This window comes from Canis lupus, chromosome 5, assembly GCF_011100685.1.
Source record: "Canis lupus familiaris isolate Mischka breed German Shepherd chromosome 5, alternate assembly UU_Cfam_GSD_1.0, whole genome shotgun sequence".
NCBI lineage: Eukaryota > Metazoa > Chordata > Mammalia > Carnivora > Canidae > Canis > Canis lupus.
Window position 1 is genome coordinate 16,551,587 of NC_049226.1, and position 16,911 is coordinate 16,568,497.

A 16,911-nucleotide genomic window follows, 5' to 3' on the forward strand; every position below is an offset into this window, starting at 1 on the left:
CTAATTGTTTTAGCTTTAGCGGGTTTGAGTGATAGTTTTAGGACAAAGGGGGAGGGAATCTAGTTACAAGAACTGGCAGTTTTTATCACTTTTATCAATTCAAGTCTAATGACGTGAAGAATAGTTAGTATTGGGCAGATCCATATGTAATGTATTTTGTTAAGCGTCAGTAGTTTAAAAAAAAAAAAAAAAGTCCAAGTAGTCATATAATTCGTTATAGCAGCTGAAAATTTTGTGATGCAAGAAACCAGTGAAGCTAATTCCTGATTCACCCAGAGCAAAGGAATTTAATATTCTAACTTCAGCAAAAGGCAACTAAAAAGCAAACATGAACCACTTTATGTGGCTTTCAATATGTAGGAATATTTTGTTCATCTTTCCTCATATGTTTTACTTCTTAGTCATTTGCTTCCAGTAGTTTCCAAATTGGTTGAGGGAATTAAGGTGGTAAGTGAGTTCCCTGTAGTACAAGATTTTCCTGCTGTGAATATGAACCACTCTTTCTGGAAAAACCCTTCCATTGGCAGTCTTCTTGAGGCCATGTACTTCTCTGCACTTAGTGATTTGGGGGCTGAAGCCTGTGTTTAGTCAGAGATGACAAATGGTTCAAATTTTTTTTTTTTTCCAGTTTAGTGACTGAGAAATGATTCAGAATTGAAACTAAAGTGAGTATGGAGTTACTTGCAGTTACTCTTCAACCGTTACTGTCTGCTACTATTAGGCACATTTTGGACATGTGGTTTCCATTTCGATATTCTGTGTTACGTTGCTAAATTTCTTGTCTGGTTTAGACACTTTGCCTTTGGAAATTAGGTTGGAACTAGCTTTGAACAGGACCACTAGAAATTGAACACTGTGGTCCATTTGGGAGGAGAACTTGGCATATTTTTACTTAAAGGATTCTTAGGAAAATTTTGATAACAAAAATATATTTTCCAGATGTTACAAGCTTTGGAGGTTAAGTATTTGTTGAGAAAACCAGGAAGCTTCTGATTCCTACTGAAAATATTAGCCTTTTAAGCTAAAGCTATCACTCAGTCCTTTTTTCTTTTATAATTAAACAAAGGTAAGTTTTAAAAAACCATGTTCATTGTAAATACAGAGTTCAGTTTATAGAAGTTTATAATGAAAAAAGCAAAGTGCCTCCTTCCTCCATTCCTGATTTTTTTTTTTTTTTTTTCCCATTCCTGATTTTACTCTCAAGAGGTAACTACTATTAACATTTTGGTGTGTGTCCTTCCGTAGCTTTTCCAGGCACATGCAAATATTTGTAGGTAGATTTGGAGGGTTTATTTTCTCCTTACATATATAAAATCTACTTTATTTCCCCACCCCCCCCACCCCCATTTTTCTGTTAGCTTTTTGGAAGGTTGCTATTAATTTTCCTTTTTTTTTTTTTTTTGCTAGTAATTTTCTTAACTTTTGTGGTATCTTTTGTTATTTAAAAGGTTTTATTTTGCTTATTTTTTTTACATATCTTTATAAAAAATATGGAACATTTCACGAATTTTCTTCTCATCCTTGTGCAGAGGCCATGCTAATTCTCTCTGTATCGTTCTAGTTTTAGTATGTGTGCTTCCAAAGTGAGCACAAAAAAGTTGTTTTTTTTTTTTTTTTTTTTTTTAAGTATAGTTTCAGTATGACTTCTGGGTTTTATGGTATCCTTAGGAGTGTAGGTACCCATCCGAGCATTAAAAGTATTCTATGTTTTCTTCTAGTGCTTTGTAAATTTATTTTTGATGTTTAGGTTTTACATCTACTTAGAATATAGTTTCAGAATAATGTGAGATAAGGATCTGGATTCCCCCCCCCCCCCCAAAAAAAATACTGATAGCCAGTTGTTCTAATAGTTTATCATTTACATACTTATTTGAAATGGTTTTGTTAATATAGTCTTATTTACTTATTTAAGATTTTATTTTTAAGTAATCTCTGCACCTGTGGGGCTTGAACTTGCAACCCCGAGATGAAGAGTTGCAAGCCCTACTTGCAGAGCCAGCCAGGTGACCCTTAACATACACTCTTGACAAAGGGTGCTTGTTTGTGTACCTGTACTACATGTTTTAATTACAGTCACTTTAGAGAATGTTTCGAAATTTCTTTAACTATTACAGTTGATTTTCCCTCTCTTTTTAAAGTAGACTAATCATAATCATGAGCAAATAATAATTTGGACTCTCCCAATGTTTATGCTCCTTTTTTAGTGACAATGTGGAAGAATAGTTACAGTGATAATAGTACCACCTAATATAGTGGTTCTCAACTTTATGCGCACAGAACTTACCTGAAGGATCTTATTAAAATGCAGATTCAAGTAATTGCACTAGTAGGTATTTACCCAAAGAATGTAAAAATACTAATTCAAAGGGATAATGCACCCTGATGTTTATAGCAGCATTATCTACGATAGCTAAATTTTGCAAACAGCCCAAGTATCCATTGACTGATGAATAAAGATGATATTGTATATATATGTATATATATATATATATGGACATACAACAGAATATTAGCCATCAAAAAGAATGAAATCTTGCCATTTGCAATGACATGGATGGAGTTAGAGAGTATAATGCTAAGTGAAGGGATTCCCTGGGTGCCTGCCTTCGGCCCAGGGTATGATCTTGGAGTCCCAGGATCGAGTCCCGCATCGGGCTCCCTGCATTGGGCTCCCTGCAGGAAGCCTGCTTCTCCCTCTGCCTGTGTCTCTGCCTCTCTCTCTGTGTCTCTCATGAGTATAATGCTAAGTGAAATAAATCAGAGAAAGACAAACACCATACGGTTTCACTCATGTGGAATTTAAGAAACAAAATAAGCGAGCAAAGGGGAAAAAAGAGAGAAGGAAATAAACAGACTCTTTAACTGTAGTAAACAAATTGCTCATTGCCCGAGGCAGGGGATGGATGAAATAGGTGAAGAGGATTAAGGAGTGCACTTGTTGTGAAGAACGCTGGCTCTTGTGTGTAATTGTCGGATCACTATGTTGTACACCTGAAACCAATATTATGCAGTTATGTTAACTAACTGGAATTTTTTTTTATTTTTTGTTTTTTATTTATTTATTTATTTAACTAACTGGAGTTTAAATAAAACAAACAAAAAAAGATGGCATATAAAAAAATGCAGACTCAGTAGGTCTGGGGTGGGCCTGCGTTTCTGACAAGCCCCTATGTAATGTTGATTTATAGGTTCATAGACCTTACTTTGAGTAACAGGGGGCTAATGTTTGTTAAACATTTCATTCTAGTCCCTGTTCTTAGTGCTTTCTGTGTATGAACTCAGTTAATCATCTTAACTCCACGAGGATTATTATCTACTACTTTACCAACAGAGAAACGGAGACTTGGAGAAATCTGTAACTTGTGCACAGCGACACTACCAGTAAGTGGAAGAGCTAGACCCAGCCCAGGCAGCGTTGGCACCTTCAATCTCTCAAATAGATTTCCTCACCAATACTGGATATTATTTTCTCCTACATGACTCAAATGGTAATACCTTTAGTTTTTGTTTTAAATTAATAGACTTTATTTTTTGAGCAGTTTTATATTTACAAAACTTGAGCAGAAAGTACAGAGAATTCCAGATATCCCCTTACTTCCCCATTCCCCATGACCCCCATTTTCCCTAATATTAATGGCTTGTGTTAGTGGGGGTATATTTATTACAGTTGATGAGCCAATATTGATATGTTATTGATTAAAGTCTGTAGTTTACATTAGGGCCCACATTTATTTTGTATAGTTCTGTGGGTTTGGACAAATGCATAATGTCATGTATCTACCATTATAATATCACACAGAATAGTTTCACTGCCTTAAGGATTTTGCTTGCTCCACCTATTCATTTCCTTTTCTCCGTCACCTCCAGCTCCTGCAAACACTTATCTTTTCACCAGCTCCATAATTTTGCCTTTTCCAGAATATGGTATGGTTGGAATTGGACATTAGGCACCTCTTCAGATTGGCTTCCTTCACTTAACAATGGCCGTGTAAGGTTCCTTCCTGTCTTTCTGTAGCTTGGTAGGTCTGTTCTTTTAATCACTAGGTAAATTCTGTTGTCTGGATGTACCTTAGTTTATCCATTTACCTGCAGAAGAACATCTGGGTTGCTTCCAAGTTTTGGCAGTTATGAATAAAGCTGCTGTAAAATCCACCTGCGGGTTTTCCTATAACCTAAGTGTTCTTTTCTTTCTTCTTCTTCTTCTTTTTTTTTTTTTTTTTTAAGATTTTGTTTATTCAAAAAAAAAAAAAGATTTTGTTTATTCATTTATGAGAGACACACACAGAGAGAGGCAGAGACACACAGGCAGAGGGAGAAGCAGGCTCCATGCAGGGAGCCGGATGCGGGACTCTATCCTGGGACTCTAGGATCACGCCCTGGGCCTAAGGCAGGCGTTAAACCACTGAGCCACCCAGGGATACCCAAGTAGCCTGAGTTTTGAACTCTTTGGGTAAATACAAAGGAGCATGATTGTTGGATCATATGATGTGTATGTTTAGTTTTGCAAGAAACTGCCAAACTGTCTTCCTAAGTGGCTGTTTGGTTCTGCATTCTTACCAGCAATGACTGAGAGCTCCTGTTGCTCCACATCCTTACTAGCATTGAGTGATGTTGGTGCTTTGGATTTTTGCCATTCTAATAGGGGTATAGTGGTATCTCATTGTTGTTTCAATTTGCAATTCCCCAGTGACATAGGACGTTGAGCATCTTTTCATATGCTTATTTGTTCTCTGTCTATATCTTCATTGGGAGGGTCAGATTCTTTCGCCCACTTTAAAAATTTTTCTGTTTTTTTTTTTTTTTTTTTATTGTTGCATTTTACAAGTTCTTGGTGTATTTTGGATACCTGTCCTTAAATCAGATATATGGGTGTTTTGTTTGTTTTATCAAATATATGTTTTGCAAAGATTTTCTCCCAGGTTTCGGCTTGTCTGTGCCTTTAGTTTTTACCATTATGATGATGCTTGCCCTTGAATTGTGACAAATAATGATTAAGAAAGTTTCCTTCTCTTTTTGTCTTTTTCAGAGCGTTTTTCAGGCATGGTATTCAGGGAATCTTTGAAAATTATTTGGCTAAATAAATAGACTAAGCAAGGCATGTCTGTTTTGTTCTGGATACTTAAGAACACATTCCTTATGGTGCTGTATTTAAGAATGTAATTGAAAATTTAATTCCCAATCCTTGTGAATAGTTTACTCTTCCTCCTTCCATGATCTCTTGTCTCTTTAATGTTTATGTTGATTGCTTGTCCAGCATCCTAATCTCATTCTGGCTTGATCTTTACTTTAGTGACTGTCTCTCCACTTGTCTGTAGCAGTCTATTCTTGGGGCTGGACAGACCGCCACCTCTGGAATCATAAATGTGGAAATTTTGCTCTCTGAACACAATTTCCTGTCTTTTTAGTTGTGCCATTTGCTGAACTTAAGTGTCTGATTTCACTGAGGCCTCCAGCCCCTGAAATCTTGCCTGTCTCCAAATGTGTGACACTCTTCCTGGCATCACTTTCGTCCACGTGGACATAGTTGGTCACTTTCAATGAGTCAGAAGTATCCTCAGTTCTCCTGCAGCTTTGTTCTGCTGTCCCACATGCCGTGCACATCTCCAGCTGAGGATTAACAATACTGCCCATTTTCCGTGTTCCTGCTTTAGGGCCTGAAGAAATGATGGAATTGTGTTTATTTGTCCAGTTGCCAATGCGTGAGTTCTGCCCTCATCTGTGCCTCTTATTGTTAGTAGCCCTCGTACCCGTGTGGAGCTGATTTCTTTTCTCCTTTGCCAGAATGACTGTCCTTTCCAAATCTTTACCCCTTTTTGGTGAGCTCACGTTCACCTTCCTCTATCACAAGATTCCATACTGAAACAAGCCTAAAAAAAAAAAAAAAAGAAAAAAAGAAAACCAAAGAAATCTGTTATTTCTTGTATCATACCTTCTGTTACTCAGATAAAGAGAACATTCCTAAGTTTCACATGCCATTTCTAGTTGTCCAGTCTCCTCTCTCCTCTCTGAGCCCCATCTCCATTGGCCTTTTGTCAAATTCTTCACATGCCATACATACTCTTTCTTAGCATTGAGTCTTTCTGTCCATCCTTCCCTCTGCCAGACAGATTTTCTCTTTCACTGTTTAATTCACATTCATCTTTGGCACTTAATTTATATGTCACTTCCTCAAAGAGGCTTTTCCTGACCTTCTATTTGCCTGAAGACAGATTAGACTCCCCCCTGAAATAATAGTAATGAGACCAACAAGAATAATAGCAGCGGGATCCCTGGGTGGCGCAGCGGTTTGGCGCCTGCCTTTGGCCCAGGGCGCGATCCTGGAGACCCGGGATCGAATCCCACGTCGGGCTCCCTGCATGGAGCCTGCTTCTCCCTCTGCCTATGTCTCTGCCTCTCTCTCTCTCTCTGTGTGACTATCATGAATAAATAAATAAAATCTTTAAAAAAAAAAAAAAAAGAATAATAGCAGCAAACATGGTATTTATTCTATGCTGGTACTGTTCTAAGCACTTTATATATATGGGCTTTTAAATTTTTAAAAAAATCTTCACATCAACCCTATGAGTTAGATAGATGGGTAAATAAATAGGACCTAAAATTATCCCCATTTTACAGAGGAGGAAACCAAAGTACAGAGTGTTGTCACTTGACCCAAGTCACACAACCATTTGGCAGCAGAGCTGGGATTTTCACGCAGCCATCAGGCCTCAGAGCCCGTGTTCTAAACCGCTGTGCTGTAATATAATGCTAATTATGATGGTGTAATTTTGGTTAATGTCCACCTTTCTTGGTAGGCTGTTAGTTCCTGGAGTTCAGAGATTGCACCTATGTGGTTAATTTTTGATTGTCCAGTGCCTTGAACAGAACCCAGCAGCAAGTAGGCTGTGACAGATCCAATCAGCTAGCCATTCTGCTTAAGTGAGTGAGTAAAAAGAAGCTTTTGGTGTGAGCATCTTCAGATTCTGTACCTTCTGCTTCCACATACTCAGCACCCTGGATCGAAAAAATAGGTGCTTGCATTTATTTATTTATTTATTTATTTATTTATTTATTTATGAATGATTTTATTCATGAGAGACACAGAGAGAGAGGCAGAGAGACAGGCAGAGGGAAAAGCAGGCTCCATGCAGGAAGCCTGATGTGGGACTCGATCTCTGGTCTCCAGGATCAGGCCCCGGGCCGAAGGCAGGCGCCAAACCTCTGAGCCACCCAGGGATCCCAAGGTGCTCACATTTATTTCAAAAGTAATCCCTGGGCAGCCCCAGTGGCTTAGCGGTTTAGCGCTGCCTTCGGCTGGGGTGTGAATCCTGGAGTCCTAGGATCGAATCCCACGTCGGGCTCCCTGTGGGGAGCCTGTTTCTCCCTCTGCCTGTGTCTCTGCCTCTGTCTCTCTCTCTCTCTGTGTCTCTTATGAATAAATAAATAAAAATCTTTTAAAAAACAACAACAAAAGTTAATCCCTCTATCTGTTGACTTTCTCTATCCTCGGGGTAATATCTGTACTTTGTGGCTAAGGAGAACTAGTGTCAATGTCCATAAACTGAGTGTCCTTCATCTTCTCTGTCCCTTAACGTTTCTCACCTTTCCAGAGGTGTTGGCTACGAGCCAGCAAAGTGTGTATCTTCTGAGCAGGCACAGACTGTGTGGTCGCTTAAATACACAAAAGGGAGTGTATGTAATATGCACAGTAGTTTAAGTTTGCTTTTATATTAAAAATTAACTTCCAGTATTGAATTATAGTTTTGCAAGCTGTCACCATTGAGGGCAGCTAGGTAAAGGGTACATGGGATCTCTATTACTTTTTAAAGTTACATGTGACTCCAATTATTTCAAAATAAAAAGTTTAAATAAGATATTAAATTATGGAGACCTCTCCACGTCAGCATATAACGTGCTGACTTCTAACTAACTACACAAGACTCCATTGTATAGATGAGCATTTCTTTATTTTACCTTTCCCCTACTGATGGACTGGTAAGCTATTTTTTTTTTTTTTTTTTCATTTTTACCAACTGCTACAGGGGGAACAGCCTTGCGTTCATAGCTTTTTCCTTGCTTGGGGATATACGCACGGACAAATTTTAGAAAAGGAGAGGGGATCAAAAGATAGATGCATTTGGAATTTTGATGAAAGCTGACAGGCTGCTCTCCAAACCAGTTTATACTTTCATCAGCAGTTAGGATAGAGCCTGTTCTTCTGCATTTACCTGCACTATCCTGATCCTGTTCCTCTATCTTTTCTTTGGGATTTGAAAAAATTAATTAGTCCTCTTCCATTGAATATTTCTCCTTCTCTGTTGGCTCTTTGCTGTCTGCTCATCCTCTGTCAAATCCTCCTCATTGATAAGACTTTCCTTTAATACCTAAGTGCTTGACTTGTATTTATTTCTTATATGACAACCCTAAGAGGTAGTTCCTGTTGTTATTCCCATTTTACAGGTAAGGAAGCTGAGAGATAGAGAAGTTAAGTGACTTGCCCAAGGTCACCCAGATAGTGAGGAGCTGGAAAATGATATAGTTGGTCTGACAGCAGAGCCTGTGCCCTAACCACCACACTCTAAGAAGGGGTCGAGAAACTTTATTGCCAGCTGCTCAAATCTATCCTGCGGCCTGTTTTTCATATAACCCAGCCAATATGCTTTTTACATTTTTAAAGGTTTTTTTTTTTTTTTTTTTAAAGGGACAGTGTGTGACCCACAAAGCCTAGAGAAAAATTTACTTATTAAATGAGATTGTTTTTGTGAAATTATTTAGCATAGCACGGGGTCTTAATAATAGCTTTGGAAAGGGGGCATTATTGGCATTATCATCACCCGGTTTCTATGCCACCTCTTTCTGCTCCTGTAAGCTTAGGGCGGTCTGGGTGCCTTCATTGAACTGCTCTGGGAGGGGTTTTTAGTGCTGTGTAGCCAATACTCTTATCCAATTGAAACTTTGGTTCTGAGTTCTTGTATCATTTGATGCTAACTACCCTTTTCTTTTGCAAATTGTTTTTACTTTACCTTTTAAAACCGGAGTGCCTTCTGTGTTTGCTTTTTCTCCACCAGTACACTACTACTTCATAAGGTCCTTTGGTACTCTTTCTCTACCAGCTTTATAAGGGATGGTATTCTTCTGGATTCAGTCCTTGGTGCCCCCTCCCTGCCTTCTGCCCCACTTCCTCTTCCTTTCCCTCCTCTGAATCATGGAGCCCTGCATTTGGATGTGATTCCATCCTTCTCTGTCTGAGCAGCCTCTCTTGGTTTCTTTCTCTTTAAGAATCGAGAATAGTAGTGCCCACCTCACGATTGTGTTGATTAAATGAAACCATGAATGTAAAACCCTCAAACCGTGTCTCATTGGCAGCAAGTGCTTAATAAATAATAGCAATAGGAATAGTAATAATTGTATAGCTGTGTTGCTGTTCTAACTCAGTACCTCTAGCACTTCCACCGTTCCTCACGTCCACATAGAGATACTTAGTCACCTGCTAGAGACCCACACTGAGACACTTCCCTAGATGCTCTCAACTCTTTCTCTGGCTTCAGTGTTGAGTGGCCATGGCCTTAATTAAATCACTTATTTTCTGCCAGTCTTAGTTTCTCCATTTTTGAAATGGCAATGATAATAGGAACTCACCTTATTAACATTGAATGAGATCGTTCTTTTTTTTTTTTTTTTTGAGATCGTTCTTCTAAAAGTATTGAGCATAGCACTGGCGTGCTCTAACTAACAGCTTCAGAAATATTAGAAGGGTGCCTGGCTGGCTCAGTTGGTAGCGCATGCAACTCTTGATCTCGGAGTCATAAGTGCAAGCCCCACATCATGGGGTAGAGTTTACCTTAAAAAAAAAAAAGAAATATTAGAGCCATCATGACCATTAGTATCAGTGTTATTATTATCATTCATTCATTCATTCAATCATTCATTCATTCATTTATAATTCCTGAGAAACACAGAGAGAGACAGAGGCAGAGGGAGAAGCAAGGCTCCATGCAGGGAGCCTGATGTGGAACTTGATCCCTGGACTGTGTGCAGGATCATGCCCTGAGCCAAAGGCAGATGCTCAACTGCTGAGCCACCCAGGTATCCCATTATTACTCCTCTTAAAATTTGATCTTCCTTTTGCCCTGTTCTGCTCAGAACAGGAGCCTCAGCTTTTTCCATCTGTCTTCTCTTCCTGATCCTTTACAGGCAATTAGTCACCAAGTACTGTTGATTCTACCTCAGAAGCATTTGCTCACATTCATCCACTCCTTATCATTTCTTGACAGAGTTATTGTGTAACCTTCTAATTGGTCTCCTGGCCTCTGGGCCACCTTCCACCTTTCATCCAGATTTATCTTTATTGAAGACAGATCTGCTCACATCACTCAGGAGTAAAGGCTTCAGATGAGCCCCTCTTACCTGAAATATAAAGCCTGCAAGGCCCATAACACCTCAGTCTTTTATGGCCCCCTCTCTTGTCCCTGGAACCTAGGAGTCCTCCATGAGAAGATGATGCTTCTGACTATTCCTTGACTGTACCAGGCACTCTAAAATCTTATCTGGTACCAGGAGGGATTGCTCCTCCTTCATTCTTATTGCTTAGAGTGCAGTCCCTCCACCCACTCCCGGCAAATAAGCAACCCTCCAATCCAGATACCTTAATCTGTCTTGGGAATGCTTGGTGGCCCTTCTGTGATGAGCCTCAAAAGATGCCATGCTCTCTTTGGTCTGGACTGTCCTTCATTAATAATTCAGTAATGCCCAACATTAATTGGTCCTTCATTAATGGTCAGTATGGTGGGCCGTTCAGTCCCACCTGAGTTAGGAGCCAGACTGGCTTGGTTAATCATGTGCCTGTAGAACTGGGGTAAAAGTGTTCAACCTATCTGTGCTTCAGTTTTCCAATCTATAAAAAGTGGATATTAGTCTTGTTGTGAGAATAGTGAATTAATATAGGGAAAATGCTCTGAATAGGCCCTGTGCAGACTAAGTACTTCATCAGTATTGGCTGTTGTTATCATTATCACCATTGCCGTCGTCATTGTCATCATGATCATGATGCTTTTTGATTTCTTAATAAGCATCTCTTACATACCTCTGTAATGACATTAACTGCTTTGTATTACATTCACTTTTTTTTGTATGTTTCCCAGTAGACTATGGCTTCTTTGAGGGTAGGACTGTTGCAACCATCTGTGTCATCAGTATCCAGTACACAGTGGACCCTGAGTAAACATTCAATCAGTTTTGCTGTTTGCTCAGCCTATAATAAAGTCCTGGATCCTCCTGCATTTCAACAGTCAGTATCTCACATCTTCTGGAAATGATTACTTTCTGAAAGTATGGCATTAGAGACACAAAACTGTTTTAGGACCTCAATAGGCTCTTCTACCAGAAATTTACTATAACAAATGAAGCTTCCATTTGAAGTGGACAGAGTGCAGCTGATAGTGTTGCAGTCTTTGGGCGGAAGTTTCTCCCAAAGTGGAAGAGAGCTTCTAATGTTGTTTGTTAAAGGGACACAGTCCAAAGCTAGAAAGTCTACTTGTTATCAGATCGTTTTTTTTTTTTTTTTGATATAAGTAGAATTGTTTTTGCCTTTTTAACTTTATTTTATTTTATTTTTTTAAGATTTTACTTATTTATTCCTGAGAGACACCCACACACAGAGGCAGAGACACAGGCAGAGAGAGAAGCAGGCTCCATGCAGGGAGCCCTATGCGGGACTCGATCCCGGGACTCGATCCCGGGACTCGATCCTGGGACTCGATCCCGGGACTCCAGGATCATGCCCTGGGCTGAAGGCAGGCGCTATACCGCTGAACCACCCAGGCATCCCCAACTTTATTCTTATAAGCCTGTTGAAGATCAAAATGTTAAAACTTCACCCTTTTAGTGATTCAGAGAAGAGATTTCTTTATTGTAAACATGATCTGGAGCTCAGAATGAAGCCAGATATGGGATCTTTATAGACAAGTCCAGAGCATTAAGTCATTAAGCTCCATATAGTCTGGTTACACTGCCAACCCCAACACCTCCCCAGGCCTGGGCTATTGTAATGGTAACTGATCTTTCTGCCTTTAGGCTCTTCCCTCCAGTCTGTCCTCTCTGCTGCTGCCATATTAATCTCTCAAAAGCCTTGCTTTATTTTTCTCATGTATTATAAAAAAAAAATCTTCCAAGGGTCTCTCATTGCAGACAAGGTGAGTTCAAAACCATAGCTTGACATTCAGGATGCTCTACAGTCTGACTCGTGTTCTACCTTCTTTTCCACTGTACCCTGGAATGAACTTTGTGGCTTATCTGGGCCAGTAGTGATTCCTGTGATGTGAATTGCATTTTTATTTTTTGACCTACTCAGAGTAGTTTCCATGCTTTTTCCATTTTCCTTTTGAAATTCTGCCTCTCTTTTAAGAGCTGTATTTGAAAACCTTTTTATTTTTAAATAATTATAGATAGACTCACAGGAAATTGCAGAATAGTACATAGTATCCTGTGTTCTTTCCCCCAGCTTGCCCCAATGATGATATATTGTATGATTGTAGTATAAGATCCACTTTAAAACTCCACTTTGAATAATAATCTAGGAGAAAAAAAAACCTGTTCCTTCATTCTTAGTTAGGTGGGTGATCAAGCTGAATAGTACGGTGTCTGGTCCTTGAATGGAAAAGGGTATGGCCATGTGGTATCAGAAGACTGATTTTATCTGCCTTTATGAACTGGCCTTGAGGATAATTCCAAAACAGAAATTTCCAAAAGTGGAATGGGTTTATAACCTCCTTACGTAATTAAGTGGGGGTATGGTACTCATTTATGAGATGCAAATATTCTAGTCTGTTGGTTAAGCTAGTTTCAATATTTGATAGCCATACCATTTATATTCTCTTTTAATACTTCTGTTCTTCCTAGAGATTATGTATTTGTAAAATAAACTAGTTGTTGAAACACATTGGATCCGTGAAATAAAAAAGTTTATTTTCCTCATGCTCATTTTTTTAAAGGAAGGCAAAAAGATTTGTAAAGGAAAAGATTTCAGGAAATAAAGCTTATTTTCCAAACTGGAACCCTCATACGTTGCTAGTGGGAATATAAAATGGTATAGCCACTTTGGAAAAACAGGTTGGCAGTTCCTCAAAAAGTTAAACATAGACCATATGACCCAGCTATTCTACTGCTAGGTATATACCCAAGAAATTAAAAGCATATGTTAACACAAAACATGTACACAAATGTTCATAGCAACATTATTCACAATAACCAAAAAGTGGAAACAACATGAATACCTATCAACTGATGAATGGATAAACAAAATGTGATCTTTCCATACAGTGGAATATATATCAGCCATAAAAAGGAGTGAGGCAATGATGATACAGCAATGTGAATGAACCTGAAAACACTGGGCTCAGTGAAAGAAGCGAGGCACAAAGGGCCACATAGTGTATGATTCTAATGTCTACAATAGGCAACTCCATAGAGATAGAAAGTAGATGAGTGGTTGCTAGGAGCTACAGGAGGAGGATTGACAGAGAAAGGAGGAGAGTGACTGCTAATGGATGTAGAATTTCCTTTTGGGGTGATGAAAATATTCTGGGATTAGACAGTGGTGATGATTGCGCACAGTCTTCTGAATATACTAAAAACCATTGAATTGTATATTTTAAAAGGGTGAATTTTATAGTATATGAATTATATTCAAAAAAATTATTCTTCATTTGCCAGTATCCAATTTTGTTGTAGTTTGGAGCAATACTTGTTTGCTTGGTGTGGCGGTACATGTATATGAGGTTTCCTACATTTTGAGCCCAAGTGAGGCAAGAGATTTTTGGGAAAAGGGAGTAACTTTGCCAGCCGTAAGCCTGATAACTGCTCATTGCCCTGTGACCCACCCTAGTGGGCAGAGTAGAGGTAGAAGCAGATCAGTCAGATAAGGTTGGAATTAACGTCTTTTCAGTTCTACGCAAATTTGTTAGCACATAGAGGGATCAAGAAGTATTTTAAACAAAGCAGGTTCTGACCTGTTAAATTTGTTAGGTTGAAGTTCCTGCCATTCTGTATTGGATGTGAACCTCACAGATCTTTTTTAGTAGATACTGGGAGATAGAAGTCTTGCCTCATTAAAGAATTAGAGGGAAAGTTTTAATAGTTTTTTTTTTTTTTTACCTGTACAGTTACATGCATTTTAATTAATTTTTAAAAGGTGAATCAATCTGGTTTTTTGTCTAGGTGTTGAAAACAGGATTTTCACCAATGCCATACTTATTTTTTCCATATTTGCATAGAAAGCCTTTTTGTTTTTCTCAAATTAATCTGTTTGTTTGTGGTGTAAAAGTCATAGTATATATAGGAATGGTACCAAGATGGTAGCTGTCCTGAACCAGTACGCTTTGGCAGACTGAGCTATATGTAGGTTATAAAAAATAAATCGTATTGCCATATCTGAATAAGGCTTTAATCTTACTTAAATAAATGTATGACAGATGGGGAAAAAGTAGTATGATCTGCCTAATGGTAGGTAACAGCCACTGAGTCTTACTATCTGCCAGGCAGTGTTGTCAGTGTTTTATATTCATCATCTCACCGAATCCTCACAGCTGACTTAATCATTTGATTTAAAAAAAGTAAGAAAGAAAAAAAAAAAAGTAAGAAAGAAAACAAATCAGTACAACATAGATGTTCTTAGTGACTGACATTTTTTCTTAAACTGTTTTAACGCAACAAAGACTTACTGAGTTCTAATAAATGAACCTAGCTGTGTGTGTTGGAGGACCGGTCTTCAAACCGTGGTACGTGTCTAGAGGTATCTAGGCTGGGTGGTTTTAAGAAAATCAATTTCCTGGGTCTCAACATTCATTTACGCTCTTTCCTGAAATTGATTTGTCTGAAGACAATATCCACCTGATCTTCCTTCTTTCCTACCCTCCCTTTAGCCCTGGTCCTTCTTACAGTTGACAAAAGAAAAAGCCTTATTTTCTTTCATCCTGAGTCTCACCATTGTGTGTTTCTTTGAGGTATAAAATCCTCCAGGGTTCCAACAAAGAGATAGTGAAAACATTGGCATCAAGCGTGAAGCTTCCTTTTGTCAAGGTGTAGATCATCTTTCGTACATTTTATTAAGAACTGCAACTCCAAAAAAGGAAGTTCCTTTTTATGTTTACTTATCAAAATCTGTAATATATTTGCATTGTTTTCATCAGTTATATACTACTAATAATACTAACAGGAACTCAATCTAAAGGAGATACTTTAAGGAAATAAAAAATAATTCACATGCATATTTTTGTTACAGGATTCCTAAGTATGATAAAATAAATTATGCTAAAATAAGATACTGTGGAGGAAAAGGAGAAATCTAATTCAAGGAGAAAAAGAAATAATATTTTATATAAGAAAGGAAAATGCTACTCTTATAGTTTTAAAATGGAGGATGGTGGGTATCCAGTTGCTCAAGTGTTTAGATTTCATTGGCTGCATTTAAATTAGTGATATAATTGTATTATTACTTAGATGTCAGTTTCATATTGGCATATAGTACTCTATAAAGGAAAGTTCAGCCTCTGTAATGATTGAAAGTTTTAATGAAAAGTTTTATATATCATCTTAAACATATTCAGTATATTCTTATTTTTCCCCTCTTGGTTTGATTTTTGGGGGTGTTTGAGCAAAACTTTTTGAAGGATAGTATTCTACAAGATATAGAGATCCAGAGGAAACAATCTCTTTCACCCCCGCCCCCCCGGCAGGGGAAACAATTTCTGCCCTCAAGTAGCACCATAGTTGAATGATGGAGTGGGGATATATATATACATAATTTGGCTTAAATAAAGCCTTTATGGGGCATATTTTGCTGCTTATTGACATGGGCATTGTGCCTTGGTATTGCATCATGCTTATTAAAATGACCTTTGAATAGTGATTTAGCTCATATGTACTCTGTTTCCACATAGGCTATTGTGTAGAACAGAGAGGAATTGTTTCTTTCAAAAGACAGAAGGATAGGAAAAGTGCCCACTGCACTTGCCACCGATGAATAGAAGGTCTCTCTGTTGTTGTTGAGTTCCTGTGGTCATGAAGGGCACGAGACAGGGAATCAGGAGACCCTAGTTGTCCTGACTCGAGCACGGGCCATGTGACCTTGACCAAATCACTTCACACATTTGAACTCCAATTTCTTCGCAGGAAAAAAAATTTTAACTGGGTGATCTTATAGCTCCCCAAATTTAGAATCCATCAGTTGATTTTATACATTTTTACACAGTGCATTAGTTGTAGAAGTGGTAGCTGTAGCAAGCGTTAAGAAAGAGATGCCAAAATAGTGTGGCGGATTACTTGCTCATTGTAAGTGATGTTGTGGAGAAGGATAGTTAACTACTCGTTAGTTATCTGACGTGTGACTGAGACCATCTGTTATAATGGCCTGTCAGAAGTGTAGTGAGACTCACCACAGCCCTTTTTTACTTAAAATTTTAAAAAGGGAGAATTTTCCTACATGTTTGAGAATTAGAACAAATGCTACACAGGATTAGTAACTGAGAATCCCTATTTTAGCTTCATACCAGTGCCTTTAGTGAAAGCCACGTATTTGTACTGTGTTGGCAGAATATTAAACTGGATTATGGATTACAGACAGCTCCAGGCCTTGCTCTTTATAGGTCAGAGGCGTAAACCAATAGAGCAATTACTGTTCACCCTTGTCGTGGATGGGGCCTCCTAGCTTCTTTATGGAGCTAAAGTGAGACTCTCTGGAGTAGTTCCACCCGAATGGCTTTGCTGGGGGCTTATGAGGCTTACATTCTGAAACCGATACTCTTGTAGTACAAGAATAACTACAAACTGATGTGGAATTAGGAGGCCATGAGGGGAGAAGCCATATGCAGCTCTCATTCTCGAAAGTCCCTTGGCTGATGAACAGAAATTTTTCCCGTCAGTAAGCAGTATTCGGTT

At 38.5% G+C, this 16,911-nt stretch overlaps 1 protein-coding gene, 1 long non-coding RNA gene and 1 other non-coding gene across 10 annotated transcripts in view; 1 reads left to right on the forward strand and 2 right to left on the reverse strand.

Moving 5' to 3' along the window:
- SIK3 (SIK family kinase 3) overlaps positions 1-16,911 on the forward strand; it is a 240,358-nt gene that overhangs the window by 29,820 nt on the left and 193,627 nt on the right. The gene's annotated exons all lie outside the window — the stretch shown is intronic.
- LOC119872101 lies at positions 1,485-1,591 on the reverse strand. Its single transcript, XR_005360285.1, has one exon. It is a non-coding gene; the product is annotated as a U6 spliceosomal RNA (small nuclear RNA).
- Positions 4,416-10,198, reverse strand: LOC119871807. Its single transcript, XR_005359211.1, has 3 exons — positions 10,081-10,198; positions 9,619-9,820; positions 4,416-5,867 (listed from the first exon to the last, which is right to left on the reverse strand). It is a non-coding gene; the product is annotated as an uncharacterized LOC119871807 (long non-coding RNA).